The sequence below is a fragment of the Hemicordylus capensis genome, chromosome 5 (assembly GCF_027244095.1).
Source record: "Hemicordylus capensis ecotype Gifberg chromosome 5, rHemCap1.1.pri, whole genome shotgun sequence".
Lineage (NCBI taxonomy): Eukaryota > Metazoa > Chordata > Lepidosauria > Squamata > Cordylidae > Hemicordylus > Hemicordylus capensis.
The window spans coordinates 177,741,506-177,759,371 of NC_069661.1; the positions used below are offsets into that span (position 1 = coordinate 177,741,506).

At 43.0% G+C, this 17,866-nt stretch overlaps 1 long non-coding RNA gene across 1 annotated transcript in view; it reads left to right on the top strand.

The window, feature by feature from the left end:
• The first annotated feature begins 781 nt into the window (after window positions 1-781).
• LOC128328457 (uncharacterized) overlaps window positions 782-17,866 on the top strand; it is a 29,867-nt gene continuing 12,782 nt past the window's right edge. The window contains exons 1-3 of the long non-coding RNA XR_008309233.1: window positions 782-1,697; window positions 15,088-15,198; window positions 16,589-16,823. This is a non-coding gene — a long non-coding RNA (uncharacterized LOC128328457). The remainder of the gene's footprint in view (window positions 1,698-15,087; window positions 15,199-16,588; window positions 16,824-17,866) is intronic.

A 17,866-nucleotide genomic window follows, 5' to 3' on the forward strand; every position in this document is an offset into this window, starting at 1 on the left:
TTTCAATTTGTCCTTCTTGTTGTTCTTCTTGTTGTTGTTGTTAGCATTTATATACCGCTCCTCCTCCAAGGAGCCCAGAGCAGTGTACTACATACTTAAGTTTCTCCTCACAACAACCCTGTGAATATATGTCACTGGTTACAAGATTTAATTGTGTTTGTAATAGCTTTAATGTTTTGGGTTTTGAATTGTTGTTGTGTTTTAACCATTTTATTTGTTGTTTTTATTGTTTTGTTGTAAACCACCCAGAGACTTGCATTTTGGGCAGTATACAAATGTGTTAAATAAATAAATAAAATAAATAATATAATAAAATAAATAAAACAAATAAATAAATAGAATAAATAAAGATTGAAGCCCATGTAGGTGGCGGAAGAATACTTAACTGATAACAGAACAAAAGGCTGAAGGTTGATTGCTGATCACAGTTTATTCTTGTCATAGCCCTGAACTGTTATTGTTGTTGTTGTTATTTATTCAGTTTCTATACTGCCCTTCCAAAAATGGCTCAGGGCGGTTTACACAGAGAAATAATAAATAAATAAGATGGTTGCCTGTGCCCAAAAGGCTCACAATCTAAAAGAAACATTATAGATACCAGCAACAGTCACTGGAGGTACTGTGCTTGGGCTGAATAGGTTCAGTTACTCTCCCCCGCTACATAAAGAGAATCACCACGTTAAAAGGTGCCTCTTTGCCAAGTTAGCAGGGGTTATATGACAGCCAGGACAGAATCTGAGTGTGAAGAGTAAAGCAAATCCCCATTGCTAACTGTCAAGGAACAGGCCCCAGGCCATGGTGGCAGGGTGACCCAGGTAATAAGGAGCCCCAAGAACCCAATGCAAGGGTCCCAGAGATGGTCCTTCCTGGGCCAGGCTCACCTAAAGGGTCAGATCCAGACATACTAGAAACTTCTCGCCCTTCAGTGCCCATTTTCCCCTGCAGGGAATGTATCCGGTGGCTGAGAGTTGGCAGAATGGGGACTGCCCCTTGAAGAAACCATACTCTGCAACAGATGGATGGACCCTGATAAAAGAAGTCAAGGCCAAGAGCAGTGGAGGCTTGTTGTTAAGGCCAAATGGGATCAGGCATGAAAGGCATGAAAAAAAGAAGAAAAATGAAATGAAATATTTAATTACATTAAATAATCAATCAAAGACTTCTGTGTGACCCGAGTCACAACTATTTAATCCTGGGTTTCTTTTGGATTTCCAATTGTTCCTTTCATCTCTGAGCCTAGTCACTCTCTTGCTGGTGGAGCAAGGAGGAAGGGACCTGCAGATTACAGAATCACATGACAAGGTTTCCTCCAGCTTTCTTAATACAAGGAGGTCCAAAATGGCTCTCTTGTCTCTTGAGCCTTCGCAGCAAAGTTTCCATGGAAACTGCTGAGCTGTCAAATGATCAGCCATAGGAATTCTAAGCAAACAGGATTTTTCAGCCAGTAACATAGAGCCAGACTAAAGTACAATGGGATAAAGTAATTTTGAGTAGCGCTGACCCCTCTGATAACCCTTCAGATGCAACTTTTCTCTGATTTGCTAACTTTCCGCTGTGAGGGATGGGCCATACACACAGAGGTCAACTGCCATATTGGGAACAAAGAACAAATTGTACCCCTCACCCCCGATGGCTGTTTCCAACCACAGCAGAAAGGCCCGGCTCCTGTAACAGAAGGTCCAGTGGATAGGTACAAGGTAGGTCTGGCAGGCTTAGGCCTTTATGTTCAAACTAGCTGTGCCAGGTGCAGAGCATCTGTGCTTCTGGACGGCCCGCCCACCCGCCACTGACTTCTTCCCCCACCGGCCCGCCCACTGATTTTTTCTTTTTCTCCCCCCCCACCTGCTGACTTTTTCTCCCCCCACCCCACCTGCCTCCTCTGCTTTCAAGACAACCACCGGCTTCTTCTCCCGTCTGCCCGCCACTTTCTGGCCAGCCACCTGCCGGCTTCTTCTTCTCCCTCCCCTGCCCCCCACCGCTTTCTAGCCAGCTGCTGGCTTCTCTCCCATCCACCTGCCATTTTCTGGCCGGCTAGCAGGCGGCTCTTCCTGCCTGCCTACCTGTGCCGCTTTCTAGCTGGCCAACTTCTTCTACTGCCCGCCCACCCACCGCTTTCTGGCTGGTTGGCCACCAGCTTCTTTTCGGCCAGCTGCCAGCTTCATCTCACCCGGCCGGCTGCTGGCTGCTTTTTGGCCAGCCGGCCGCCATTATCTTTGGCTGGCTGGCTGCTGCCGCCATTTCATTTCCCCCCACCCATCCTGTGGCTATCCAGCAGGTCTCCGAACTCTCACAAGAGCTGCCACGCGTGGGATTAGCCATGGGTATGCCTTAGTAAATTATATATAAAGATATGTGTCCCTGTTAGGGTTGCCAACTCCTGCTAAAGCGATTCCTGGAGGATTCCTCCTCCCACAATATTTTTCACAATATTAACCTAGTGGAAGGGCCTGTCTCCTATAATAGGAAGCCCAGTGTATAAAATTATGCTAGACTTGGTAGGCTTAGGCCTACTTGCATGTCAGATGTTTCAATGGATGCCATTAAGGAGCAGATAATAGAGGCAAAATCTGTAGCCATACAGGCAGATGACACAACTGATGTAGCAACTCATTGCCAGTCAGTAGTGGGGTGTGTGGGTGTGTGTGTATGCACACACAAGATCAAATAGTGGAGCAATTTGGTGGCGATACACATCTTTATAATGCTTCCGAACCGAATAATCAATAGATAACAGCAGGAGAGAGGGCACACCCTCAACTCCTCCCTGTAGGCTTCCAGTGGCATCTGGTGGGCCACTGTGTGAAATAGGATGCTGGACTAGATGGGCCTTCCCTTGGGTCTGATCCAGCAGATCTGTTCTTATGTTCTTATGATGTGTGTCCTATGTTATACTAATTCCTGTGTAGGAGAGCCTTTATCTTTGGGAAATATAGGAATTGGTGTTCAATATGATGAATAATAGTATTTATTTTATGTTTGAGTGTTTGAAGTACTTCATAGACATTATTTCATTCACCATGATAAAAGTACTCTAAAATAGGTTAGTTGGGACAACAGAGTTAAGCAATATCATTTGGCTACCTACCAAGTTCATACAGACCCCACACCACCCTTTGAACTTTAATTTAAGGACTTCTATTTGGCATATAGTGGTTATCCAAAAGAGTATACCCCTACAAAGAAGTGTGTATGTTGTAGTAGTGTGTGTGCTATGTGCACACACAAACCCCTAATTGGCCCCATCAACTTCAAATCTCACCAGCTTCCACTGGCCAAGAGGCGTAAAAGGCTCGTGCCTGGGACTCAATTGGATCAACCTGCTCCCTTGGAGATTTCATGAGCCCCTGTGGGAGACCAGGACAACAGCAACTATCAGTGCTAGAAGACTTTCTTTTACAATCAAAGCCAGATTATATGCAACTAAAAAGAAGTCAAACACAACATTAATCACTCAAGCAATATTTTGAGGAACAGCTGTGTCTGTTGGCATGTGGCTGGATTTCCTAGCCACACTTAGCTCAGATTGGGTTTATGTGGATTACCTCACATGTGTCTTCCACTATCTACTGTAAGCATGATTTCTATTTTCTCATGCATCAGTTATGCCAATAGGACTAGACTGTCTAAATATGAGTGCCTCATCTATCCCCTTCAGATACTGCTTTTTTTCCTTCCTCCTCCCCACCCCATCCTTTAAATCTCTGGCAAAATGTTTGCAATTGTGCATTTCCCGTAATATCGTAATAGCACCACTAACCTAACATTTGAATCATTATGAAGTCTTCATGTGTTTTCTGATGCACAACAAACTCGAGAAAATACCTGTAAATGCTCATGTCCTAAAAGGAAATATATATCCGGCTTATAGATAACAACTTTCATATCACAGCAACTTTTCATACCACAATTTTGCATAGAGGCAAAAAGGTGACCACCATGTGGACTGGCAGCATGAGGACATAACTGGTTTGCCCTTCATGTTTCTAATGTGTTGGCTTACACTTTGTGTTTAAATCAAGGTTCCAAACCAAACATTTCTTTTTGTGTGTGCAGTAAGCTACAGTAGTGAGATTAACTCTTGTGTTCAGGTGTTGAGATGCTACAGGAATGGTGTGCATTAAATAGATTTTTTTAATTGCTTTATTTCTTTATAGAATGGCTAACATGATCATCTAGTATTCACAAAACCTCAGATAGGGAGAATGGGGAGTGTGTGTGTCCTACTCCTTTGTTCTTCCTGTAGGAGGTCCACCTGAGATTCTATGGATGTGGCATATTTGCTGTGCAAATGTATATGGGAATAAGCCCCACAGAACTCAATTGGACTTACTTTTGATATTGGATTTATGTATAGAGACCCCTAATAATGGGCTAAAATGGTACCTTATAAAATGATGGCTGCCATATCTAGCAAGAAGAGAGCAACTATCGCTATATTTTCCAAAGCACTGTATCCCTCCCAATGGCTATTGTTGGTGTCTCCCTTGAGACACTTTCTCTTTTGACTGTGAGCTGCTTTGGGACAGAGAGCCGTCTTCTCATTGCTTTTGCTTTGTGAACCACTTTGTGTTTCACAATAACAAATAGATGTAGGATTGCCTAAACATCTTTTATCCCAAAAGTCACTTTTGTGCTATTTATTTTGCTTAGAAGATGTACAAAGCTGACTTTTCATTGTATTGCAAATTGCCTAATCACTTGAAGACAAATAAAAGGCTACATTTAAAGATGCTGCACTTCACCTCTCCCAGGGAATTCATCCAACAGCATTTTGTGCATGGTTATACCTAATATGGGTGGAACTGTGTAGCTGGTGAGTCCTTTAGAAGGTTAATATGGTTTGTTGTATGACCTGGCCCTGGGACAACATGTCATCCAAACAAATTACTTCCAACCTTCCCTCCACTTCATTTCGCATATAAAGGCATTTGAGTGGATTTGTAACCAGGCAACTACAGTAGCAAGCTTTGGGATACATTGCCCATTTACTCATTGCTGGAGAATTAGTTGCAGCTAATTTCCATTTGTGAACAAGGTCTGTATACACTTGATAAATCCAAGGAGCAGGAGCAGAATTTTAGGAAGTCTGCCAAAGCAAGTGTTGTCTGCCTTCCAAGCTATTCTTTCACAATGACAGCAAGACACCAATGCGAGCATCATTTGAGAACACTGCTTATTTTGTTTTCTCCACTGACTATCACCAGATAGTTGTTTAAGTGCATTTTTAAATCAATCAAAGCTAATAGTGGAAATACAGATTTCTGCTGAGGGGAAGACTGGACAGAGTGAAGTCTTGATTGATCGAAGCAGCCATGATCACAGCATGACTGCTCCATGTTATTTGTGGATGTGTTCATACCATTGTAAGTACAGTTTGGATTGCTACTCAGCCATACTGGTCCAACCAGTAAAAGAAGATAACCAGTACCAGAGTGTGAAAAGCTTGTCAACTCAAGAATCTACTAGGCTTCCTCCCTGACCTGCTAGTTTATCCACAAGACACCTACCCCTGCCCTTGACCTGCCAAAATACTTCTTGACTCTACCTTAACAGAATCTTTAAGGCATGCCCTGACCCATTAGGTTCTTCCTAGACTCCTTTCAGGACTGACACCATATCTGAAATCAAAAGTTGGGAATCCTATGCACAATTGATATACTTCTGAGACTTGCACTAGAGTGTAGAGATGTGCACAAACAGGTTCATACACTCCTAGGAGGTGAGGGGACTTTAAGGGGCAGGGACGGTGCCCTTATCTTCCCCGTCACATTTCCCACACTGGTGCTGTGCCCAAAACCACTGGTGTGGGGCTGCAGTGTACCTCCCTGCAGCCCTGGTCAGTGTCATGCTGGTCTTGGTATCCTTCTGGATCACTTGGGGGATTTAGGAATAGGTTGCACTGCTTTGCTGTGGTTCCGTTCCTATCTCTCCAGTAGATTCCACCTGGTGTCACTAGGAGATAGTTGCTCTCTAAAACAAGAGCTATTGTATGATGTCCCTCAAGGCTCCATCCTATCTCCAATATTTTTTAACATTTACATGAAACCACTGGGTGAGATCATCAGAAGATTTGGAGCAGGGTATTATCAATATGCCGATGACACCCAAATCTGTTTCTCCATGACATCATCATCAGGAAATTGCATAGCCTGCCTACAGGCAGTAATGGACTGGATAAGGGATAATAAATTGAAGCTGAATCAAAGCAATACAGAGGTACTCATGGTAAGATGACATACTTCGAGGGATGTGACAGATCTTCATGTTCTGGATGGGGTTGCACTCCCCCTGAAGGAACAGGTACATAGCTTGGGAGCTCTCAGGCTTCACTCTGGCTTCTCAGATTGAGGCCATGGCCAGGGGTGCTTTCTATCAACTTCAGTTTATATGACAGTTACATCCGTTCCTTGAAGATAATGATCTCAGTTCTGTGGTGCACTCTTTGGTAACCTCTAGGCTTGACTACTGCAATGCACTCTACATGAGACTGCCTTAGTATGTAGTTTGAAAACTTCAGTTGGTTCAAAATGCAGCTAGATTGGTCTCCGGGGTTTCTTGGAGAGACCATATTATGCCTGGTTTAAAGCAATTGCATTGGCTGCCAATAGGTTTCTGGGCAAAATACAGAGTGCTGGGAATTACTTTTAAAGCCCTAAATGGCTTAGGACCAGGTTACCTGGGAGAGCACTTTCTTCTGCATGATCCCCGCTGCACATTAAGATCATCAAGAGAGGTCAATCTCCGTATACCGCCAGCTTGTCTGGCAGTGACTCAGGAGCAGGCCTTCTCTATAGTCCCTCCTGGACTGTGGAATGCGCTCCCTATAGACATTTGTGGCTTAACATCTTTACCAGCCTTTAAAAGAGCCATTAAAACATGATTTTTCAGCCAGGCTTTTACTAATCTCTGAATGTTTTAAATTTTTTATTGCTGTTTAAATTTTTTAATTGTGGTAATCTTTGAATATTTTAAATTTTAATTGTTTGATAATTGGTTTTATGCTGTTGTTATTGTGTTTGTTTTTGTAAATTGCCTAGAGCCTTTGGAGTCAGGTGGTATATAGTATAAATAAATGAAATAAATAAATAAATTTTGGTTGTGTGGAAGCAAGGTAAGAGGAAAACTTGGGCTGCTTTTTCTCCTACCTTGCTTCACATTCACTTCTACCCAGGTTTTCCTCTTATCTTTATTTCACACAACCAAAAATTGGGAGCACATACAGCTCCCAAACCCAGGTAGAACACAGTTTTTGATTGTGTGAATGACCTCAGTGATTTTTGCCCTTAAAAAAACAAGTGACGTTTGCCCTTAAAAAAATAGCAACATTGAGTAGTTGTGGTTTTTCCCATAGACATCAGAAGCTATATTGATATACCCACACTTCTGGCTCCAGACGGAAACCTGTGTCACCATATGATCATGTAGGCCAATTTATAATCTGGCATAATGCTGAGTAAAAGGGGAAGGTGTGTACTGCCAAAGCTTTTTATTAACTGTGAAAAGTGTTTCTTCCTTCTGGAATTTTTCAGTGGGAGGATTACAAAGAGGGGTTTCAAGGTTTCAGAAGGTTTCAAGTTCCCTCCCTGGCTTCTCCAAGATAGGGCTGAGAGAGATTCCTGCCTGCAACCTTGGAGAAGCCGCTGCCAGTCTGTGAAGACAATACTGAGCTAGATAGATCAATGGTTTGACTCAGTATATGGCAGTTTCCTATGTTCCTAGGAGTGAACATGTTACTTGAGAAGAATGTTACTTGAGGAATAATTGTCCTCATTCTAAACAGACATTCTGACACTGTAACTAAATTGATTGGCTAAGCTGCATTGTGACATCAACATGTTCACTACATGATCCCTGATTGACTGGTATCCCATTTTAAAAAGGGGGGGGGGGTGTTCCTTCCAAGCACAGAAGCAGTTGCCAATCAGACAGCAAATTGAACAGACATGGTGGAAGTGGAGAAAACATTTCAGCCCTGTGCCACACTACTTTCATTCTAAAACTATTAATATGTGAATATTAGATATGGCACTAACATAAGACCACTTCCAGTCACCTCTGGGAATATGCAGAGGCTGTGACCTGGCCAGGATCACATATAAATGCTGTATGTATGAAATGGCACTATTGCATATATTTGGAACACACTTCCTGCTGAAATAAGAGCCTCCCCATCTCTTACAACTTTTAAAAAGTCATTCAAGACACATTTGTTCACCCAGGCTTTTAATTAGATATTGTTTTAATTGTGTTTTTAATAGTTTTAACATTTTAAATTTTAATTGTTGAAATGTTTTAATCTTTTTATCAGTTGTTATTGTTTTGTTGTAAACCGCCCAGAGACTTGCATTTTGGGCAGTATACAAATGTGTCAAATCAATCAATCAATCAATCAATCAATAAAAAGAGCATGATTTCGACAAGCTCTATCATACAAAAATGACTGATAATGGAAATCAGAGAGACTGCATATCACTACCATGTGAAAGCATCGGTTCATAACATTGGCATATGCACACACCATTTCCTCTGGAAGCACATGGGCTTGTGGACACAATCAATGATCAGGATGTCCACATTACAATATACAATACAATAATAGGATGTATACAATTAAAATAATAGGATGTCACAATACAAAGCCATGTGCTTCCAGATGCAGCAGTGGGTGTAGCTCCAGTATATGAACCAGGGCTCGGCCTTATAGTAGTTGAAAGAGTTATGTTTGTACAATTGATCATATCTGGATAATCAATTTTTAAATATAATCTAGAGAATGTTGCCATTTAGACATCATCTGTGTATAAGAAGATGAACAAAAGTGTTGTGGATATCAACAAGCATTCACAAGCATAGATTCTGTTAACTATTGACAAAAACAATTCCTCTCAAACATTTGTTTAGTTCTTTTATGCTCTTTCTAAAGGAGATTTTTCAGATGGAAACCATTTTTACCTGTACGGAAGTAGAAATATGCTCATTGAGAAGAATGCCATTTCTCTCACTACATTTCAGGCACTAAAGTACAGTACAATGTGAAGGAGGATTTATATTAATATTATTTTCTGCTATTAAACTGAATGTGAAGGTATTAGCCCATGACTCAGATGTCACAGCTATTAAGAATAAAATCACGTTTTTTGTTTAGTCATTTGATTCAGCTCTTGCCTAGCAACTGATGACCTTCTTACCTGTAACCTTTTCACCTAAAATGTCATGCTCGTGTTTCTCAATGTTTTTCAGATATGGTAGCTACCGAGTTTTTCTCTGTTCCTCAGTTAATATTAGTGAAGGAGTTTATTATGGCAGTGTATGTTTGTTGAGTCCAACAAACATGTCAGGCCTACATGACCTGTGTCAGAATTTACTGGATGAAGTTCCACCACAACAACAGGGAGCTTCCAACAATTGGGACGGTCGGCTATCATTACTGCTAGCCATAGATCATTCTACAATTGGTTTTAATGACATTTGGGAACAAATGTCACCACAATTTCTGCAATTAATTCCATTGATTGTCTATTATGCAAAAAGTATCTTTTTCAGGTTGTCTGAACCTGCTGCTAATCTATTTAGACAACCCAGAATCCTGGTATTTTCAGAGATAATAGTTTATAGGTATCCACTTCTATAGCATCAAGAGAGCGTGAGATTGCAATTAGTGCCATATACCATATTCAGATTGGATCAGTTCAAATCCAGAATCACAGATGTTGGTTCGCGTCCCTTTGGACCCTTCAGAAGGTCGTGGTCAGTAAAATCAGGGCTGGTAAAATCAGCAAAAATCCCCATAAAAGTCTATGGGGAATGGAAAAAAATCACCCCAAGCCCCCAACTAACCTGAGAGTTCTCAAATCTGGCACACAAGAAGGTAAGGATGGTTGAACTCTGCATTTAATTAGAAATGAATCCAACCAGCTTTTGATTTTGAAAACTGAGACATTGTACTCACCGATAATGTGGAAAAAAGTGACCTAACATTCGAGAAGGTTGGCAATGGTCCAGTTCTACCCAGGTCAGAAGGTTTCAGGGATACTCCAACCCCGACCTAGGAAGCAGTCTTCCTTACTCTGCTTGAGACATTGTGGGTGATCCCTCAGATGATATCTGGAGCTAATGGACCCATGAGTTTCTTTGTGCATTATGGCAAGCACAAAATGCTGAAAGATAATTTTTTTCAGAGTCTGCATTTCCCTCTTCTGTAGGAAATCAGCCCCCAGGATCATGGCCTTGGCCAAGTAAAATTCATTTCAGTTTGAAGCTTATCATTATCGTTTGCTAGCACACTTGCTACATAAGAGTGTCACAATAGGTGCCTTTAGGACAAGATTTGTCAAACAGACTTGATGTGCAGAACGATGCACTTCAGCAAATAAATCAAACTGAATTTTTATTTTATTTTTTAAAAGGATGAAATCTTGGATATTTTACATCTTCAGTTCATTCTCTTGGATTATTTTTCCTGATTACTTTGATATTGTTAGTTTGCATTTAGTACCTGGCCTTGTATCTCTAGGGCAGTAGCAGTTAAGCTTCTTTTGAAAATCCTTGGTGTTAAACTGCTTAGTGTGGTTGTTTTTAAATCCATGGTTGTAAAGCTTTTTGGCATTTCTGCTCCCCCCATTCAGCTTTCTTCTAAATAAAGGGAGACAGACATTTGCCTGTCTGTTGGGAAGAAAATGTAAATATTGCATAAAGAGAGAGATCTTTACTGTACTGCTTACTGTGTCTAAAAAAGAGGGGAGAGATTATTATTTTAATGTCTCAAGGTGGATCATTTTTTAAATCTGTTTGTTTAATCAACAAAGTTATAAGCTACCACTCGTGCAAAGTGGGAAAAGAGGCATATTTTAAACTAGCAATTGTCTTATATTTAGCAGGGAGAGAGCAACTGTACTGATTTCACAGCTTAGCAGTCTTAGCAGCTGTTACTAATGTATTTTGTGTAACTTTCTTTTAAAACTACGAGCCCCTTTAGGAAGGGAAATTATCTTCTCATTTCGTTTACTATCCGAAGTGTTTTCTAAACTTTGTTGAAATGTGGAATATCTTCTTCATTGGAATATAGGAAGGTGTCTTATACCAAAGTCAGACCATAGGTCCATCTAGCTCAGTATTGGCCCAATTCACACGTAATGAACAACTGAAGTTAAACGGGACAGAGGTTGGAATTCTTTTACGTCCAAACAAGTGAAACCATGGTTTTGCGTCCAAAGCATCCTGCAGCTTCCCTTGCCAAACTCCTATTTGAACCTTCGCTTTGTAGTGAGTTTCACTGCATCCAACCTGAAGTTTCAGGGCAGCAGCATTATGTCCAAATGCAGACACCACCATAACAGTGGTTTTGTGGAACTGAAATCATAGAGAGGGCAGGGAACTGAAATCATAGAGAGGGCAGGGAACTGAAATCATAGAGAGGGCAGCCCAGACCCACACAGGAACATGCCCACTCAATGACTGCCACATTTCTTGATGGCCACCTCTCTGAGCACTTGTTCTGCCCCCTGTCTGAGGTACTCAAGCCATTGCCTGGCAACAGGGGCACTGCAACATCTCATCCCAAGCTTCTAAGCCTGTCAAACAGAAATGTCACATGGGGATGCCCGCTTCCCACTGTGTCCCTTGCTCCCCCCCCCCCATTTCTGGAAATCAAGATAAAGGGGATTGGATGTTGGAGTATGCATGGACATTTTGTTGCTGAACTGGTTCACCTTGAACCAGGCAGTTTGTAGGTTCGATCGCAGACTGAACCAACCCAGGCCCAGGTTGGACAAGCCAGTTCCACAATGGTAAGGGGCAGCCGGGCAGGAGAAGCAGGAGGTAAAAAGTTCCTTACCCAGCTGGCATGGCTATGGGTGCTGCCACTTGCCCTTCTAGCATGGCCCCAAGTGTGCTCCCCCCTCCTTTACGAAGCCACCACTGAGCCAGCAGCTTGGTAAACAAGGGGGGAGAGTGCTTGGGGTTGTGGCAGGATGACAAGCGGCAGTGCCGACAGCTGTGCTGGCCGGGTAAGGAGCTTATTACCACTTTTGCTGCCCCTACTCAGCCACCTGCGACTTTTAGCAGAGTCCCCCGCCCCCTCACCGGATTCCCCTTTACCAGTATATTGGCCCTGGCTGCCCAAACCACCAAACCAGTTTGATCAAACAGACCAGACCAGACAGTCTGTTTGACCAAACTGGTTCAGAGCAATGCAATGCAATTTGAATTCAAACCGAACCATGTTTCATGGTTTGTGCACACCCCTAATGGGATGGCAAGAAGGGCACACTATGTATTTTGCGAAAATGAATCAATTAAAAGTATGTTCACAAGCACATGCAGTCACAGTGGCATCATAAACCAGGCAACCCAATGAGATCACTGCAAAGGTAATATATGGCAGAGCAGCAATACCCGAGGTCAGGTTTAAGAGGCAGCACAATCCAGGAATTCTTAAATGGCTCAGCTCTATTGTTGGTACAATAAAGTTGGGGAAGGTGGGCTCCGCCCCTTCCCCTTGGATGCAAGCAGACACTCTATGGCATTACTCCTGAGAAGAACCATCCAGCAGGAGCAGCATTGCCTCCAGTTAATGGAGAGATGCTTCCTGTGTGGTGGTGGTGGTGGTGCTGCTCTGGAATGGACTGCTCTCTCGTGAGAGTGAGAGGCCATGGAGACACCATGGAGACTACTCAAGTGAAAAGCCATCCTGGGGTACACGGGGATCAGGCAGAATCTCTAATAAAGTGTGATGATGCCCCTTGTCCCAAGGATTGCTCTCTCATGAAAGTGTGAGGACATGGAAACACACATGTAGGCTGGACGGCAGATGCCACCCAGCTTGGTTGCTCCACACAAGCAAGCAAGCAGCAGGGACATGTACCCCAGCAACACCTCTCCCTGTCAACACCTGTCCCTGGGGTGTGCAACACTGCTCCCCAAGGTATGTATGTGTGTGTATAAGCTGCCACCACCACTGGAATGACCACCTTAGAGTCTCCCCCTATCTCTGGACAATCCAAAACACAATCTCAGGACAACCCCTATCTCTGTACCAGACACAGTGAAGACAATGTTTCCTTCCATTACCAGTCTTCTGAACAGCGTGGCAGGCTACTTGACTTCTCTCATTAAAAGAAGGGCTCTTTGTTCCAGTTCATGCAGCGGCTAGGGGACATAACATATCAGCCCTGCTGGAACAGGTCCAGGACCTATCTAGTCCAGCATCCTGTTTCACCCAGTGGCCCACCAGATGCCTCTGAGAAGTCCACAGGCAAGAAGTGAAGGCATGCCCTCTCTCTTTTGCTTTTGCTCCCCTACAACTGGTATTTAGAGGTATTGTGCCTCTGAGGCTGCAGGTGGCCTATAACTACTAGACAAGTAGCCATTGGTAGACCTGTCAATTAATTTCTCCAAGCTCTTTTTAAAGCCATCCAGGCTAGGGGAGGGGGACCATGTTTTCACCTGCAACCCTGCTGGATGTGTGTGTGTGTGTGTGTGCGTGCACGCACATGCGCGTGTGTGCACATGCAGTGCATGAATGCTAGTGATGCCCCTACATGTGATGTCACATGCAGGGGCATGGCCAGAACCCCAGAGGGCCCACACAAGCTCTCTGGAGCTAATTTCCAGCTGCCATTTGGTTGTGGGATACATGAGCTCAAGGGAAATAAAAGGAAATAAAAGGAAAATTCCACTATCCCCTTTCACCTAGTTGAGTCACCTACATAATCCCTAAAGGTCACGCATTTTCGCACCCTGCTGTTACAGGTCCCCTTTTCCTGGAAACAATACTTTGCCCCACCTGACTAGAGATAAGCACCTGTTAACCATATTTTGCCCTGCCTGACTAGGGATAAGCACAGCTAAAGCTGATTGGTGCGTTATTGCTGGTTTCTACCTTGTAATTGGTTCACCTTGTCTACCAGTGGCTAAGCTTTATTCTGCTTATACTGGTATGATTGGTGTATACCATGAAATCTTGGCCTCTGATAGGCTCTGTACTCAATCCCATAGCCTGTATGTAAACAATATAAAAGGCTCTTGCCAAAAGCCTGAGTATGTGCTCTTGGAAGAGAGACACCTGGCATGCCGTGATCAATAAAAGCTTGAACCTGATGGACGGTGATGGCCTCTGCTCATTAAATGAATCCAGAATTCCTTCATCAAAATACATGCATCCAGCAATCAAACACCAGCTGAGAATGAGCTCCAGAAAGCTCATGCAGGCTCTCCGGAGCTCTGTACATGCCTCCTCTCATGTGACATCACACACAAGATGGCATGGCCAGAGACCTGGAAGGGCTGTGTGAGCCCTCTGGAGTTCATTTCCCAGCCATGTTCATTGCTGTGTGTGTTTTGCAAGGGAGAGAACAAGGGAGAGAGCAAGGAGAGAGCAAGGGAGAGAACAAACAAAATGCATACCCAGCAATGAACACAGCTAGGAAATGAAGGCTGGCTGAAACTCAGGGGGAGGGGTGAGTCAGGTGGCCCCCAGGAGCTGGGTGGCTCAGGTTCTTTGAACCCACTGCCCTATTATAGCTCAACCCTTGAGTTCATGCAATATATCTGCTAGCACCTCTGCATCACATGAGGGAAGAGTATGCTAACTGGGCCAAGAGGCATCTTTTACCGTGGTGATTCTCTTTATTTAGCAGGGGGAGAGTAACTGGCCCTATCCACCCCCAGCACAGTACTTCCAGTGACTGTTGCTGGTGTGTGTCTTAAGTTTCTTTTTAGAATGTGAACCCTTTGGGGACAGGGAGCCATCTTATTTGTTTGTTATTTCTCTTTGTAAACCGCCCTCAGCCATTTTTGGAAGAGCGGTATAGAAATCAAATTATTATTATTATTATTATTATTATTATTATTATTATTATTATTATGTGTGCACATCTCTCCCCCCGCCCCACAACCAACTCACTCTCTTGCTGTCACAATCTGCATACTATTTAATTTGCACATTGAGGGCTGGTTTGAGCAAAATGGGACAACAAACATATCCTCAGAACTGACCTATTTCCACATGCTCATATAGATATCCCTGTATTTGTGGGAAAATTCTATCTACATTTAGAAGTGCAATTCTTGTCTACTTTTCTTATGCAGGAGTCTGTACAGCAGGTTGAGGAAGTACAACTAAGACACTAAGGTTCCATGCACCCAGGGAATGGAGGGGATCTCTCTGCCACTTCCACTATATCGATCAGATGATCTGAGGTACTGAAAAAGGCAGCAAAGTATGCTAATCACTAGAAAATATAGCACCTTCGGCAAGAACACTTTTGCCCACTTTGGCTGTAGAACTAGAAGTACACAACCAGTATCGAATTAGTGAAGGCATATAGGAAATTGATGCTCAAATACATCTCATGCCTTGATCACCTGTCGTGTGTGGGGGTGGGGGATTAAATGGTTGGATTCTTCCACACAGAAAACTGGTCTTCAAAATAGTTTACAGCAGATTGATTGATTGATTGATTGAGTGCTGGCAGTCGGTGTTGACTCTTTGCAACCACATAGATAGATTCTCTCCAGGATTATATGTCTTCAACTTGGTCTTTAAGGTCCAAGGTGGTGCATTCATTGCTGTCGTAATCAAGTCCATCCACCTTGCTGCTGGTCGTCCTCTTCTTCTCTTTCCTTCAACTTTTCCCAGCATTATAGACTTCTCAAGGGAGCTGGGGTTTTGCATATAATGTGTTTGAAGTATGATAGTTTAAGCCTGGTCATTTGTGCCTTGAGTGAAAACAAGTTAAATGATTCTGCAGTTAGCTAATCTCAAAGAATCCCACACACATGCTTCTATCCACCCACAGAAACCCTTGGGACAGATTACTTGCTTCCTTGATCATTTTCAACACACCGTGTGCCTTTGTCCTAATATTGGTGCCAGATTGTTGAGCTTCAAATTTGGTAAACATTGCCACTAGTTACATGAACAGATAAATGCAATACTACATTTGTGAGTAAGGAGGATGCTGTTTCGCACTTAACATTTGTTTTCTGAAGCATATTTGCATATAAACTGTTCAGAATTATTCAAATGATCATTTGTAAGAGTATTAAGTGTTTCTCCTGTTGTTTTGTATAGAAAAAAAGCAGTCAGTGTTTCAAGTCAGTCAATTGGTTTTGCCTACGGAACTCATTCTCTCTCTCAAGCTTCTCATTGTGACTTTAATTGAATAGGAATATGCTCATTTTGCAGTTTGGTGTTTAGTTGACTACTTTGAATTACAGAATTCAAGCTTCATTAGTGATGAACTTGGACATACCAATTACAATCACTCAAGATAGATGCACTTTTGGCATAGTTTTGTATTCCAAAGGTATCTAGAGTGACTCAGGAAAATCATTGCAGATAAAAATAAGATCTGGTAGTAAATCTCAGGCAAGTATTGTTGCAAATGAATTGAAATTCTTGAATGGAGGACTGACGACTAACTCATCCCTAGTTTGTTTGTTTTTAAGCTAACCTAATTGTATCCATATGCTATAGGCACATCGTATTTGTCTATATGTACTATAGAATATATTACATCACACACTAATAATGGATGTAAATCCACTAGCAATTGCTCCTTGCCTCCTTTTTTGTATTGCTCTCTAGCGGTTACCAAGGCAACTGAACGTCAGAGCTTTACAGTCTCCTAACCTTGTCAACATATCTGAATGTGCACACATAGATGACATCACCTGGTATCCGTGATCAAACCCATACCAGATCATGGGCCCCTGACTATCCGATCACTGGGCATGCCTACAACCTGAAATTCTTCAACTGGAGATGTCTGGGAAGTAATCTGGACATCTTCACACTACGTCCTAATTCTTCTGCATACAAAGTAGGTACTCTACCACCAAACTATAATCCCCACACATCAGATAAGTAATAAAGTTAAAATTATGAAACTAGTATTCTGACTGCATGTATATAGTGTAGCTCGGCCAAGCAGACCAGAACACTTGTACCTTTAGAAACTATGTAGAAGAATAAATTTCAGCAAATGTCTTGTCATACAGGAGTTGCAAAACCTGCCCCCACTAAGGGCCAAACTAGACACTGCATTAATCATGTATTTGGCAAGGCCAAAGGGTCCAGTCCTCTTCCCCACAGTGTTGCAGTCCTGAAACAGATCTCGGTGTCCCTACAGCTGCTATTGACAAGTTAAACAATAAACACCAGCCCAAGCAATTCGATTACTGTCACATCTAGTTTGGCTCTTCTGCACAATGGTTGAAGGACTAGTTTCCTTGGTCCTTTACAACTGGGTCACTCTAATGTAAACATAAGTTTCAACATAGTAGAAGGAGCTTCAGTCCAAGCTTTTAAGATAAGATGCATGGCAGACAGTGTTCCAAGGGCACAACAGAATTGCAGTCAAGCTGCTAATATTTACTAGCACTTTATTTGTGTCGAGATTTTGGGAGGAGGAATTTTCCAAAGTGACCTTTCTGCTCGCTCGCAGTGAATTATAGGTCTGGACATTGCCTCAGAGTTGGGGAAGGAAGGAAATTTATTCACTCCCCTCCTTCACCTATCAGTGGGAGCCAAAAGCCTGAGCTCCTGTCTGGGAGACTGTCAGACCCACAAACCTCACCCTGACTGATCTGCTCATCCCCGGCAGCCTGTGCCTTAAATAAATTCCTGCATCTTGGACACTCCTCCCTGCCTTCGGCCGGCTCCATCTTCCCTGGCCAAGCACGTGTCCTGGACACCCAATACCTGGCCTCCAAATGGGGCTCATTCCCCAACTCCACCCCCTGCCTTATCATTCCTCCAGCTGCTTGCAGCTGTGGAGCTGCTCTCCTGGCTATTCCCTCTCCACCAATCTGCTGCCTCTGGGCAACACCAGCCCATCCCCCAGCAGTTGTTGCACACCTCTCT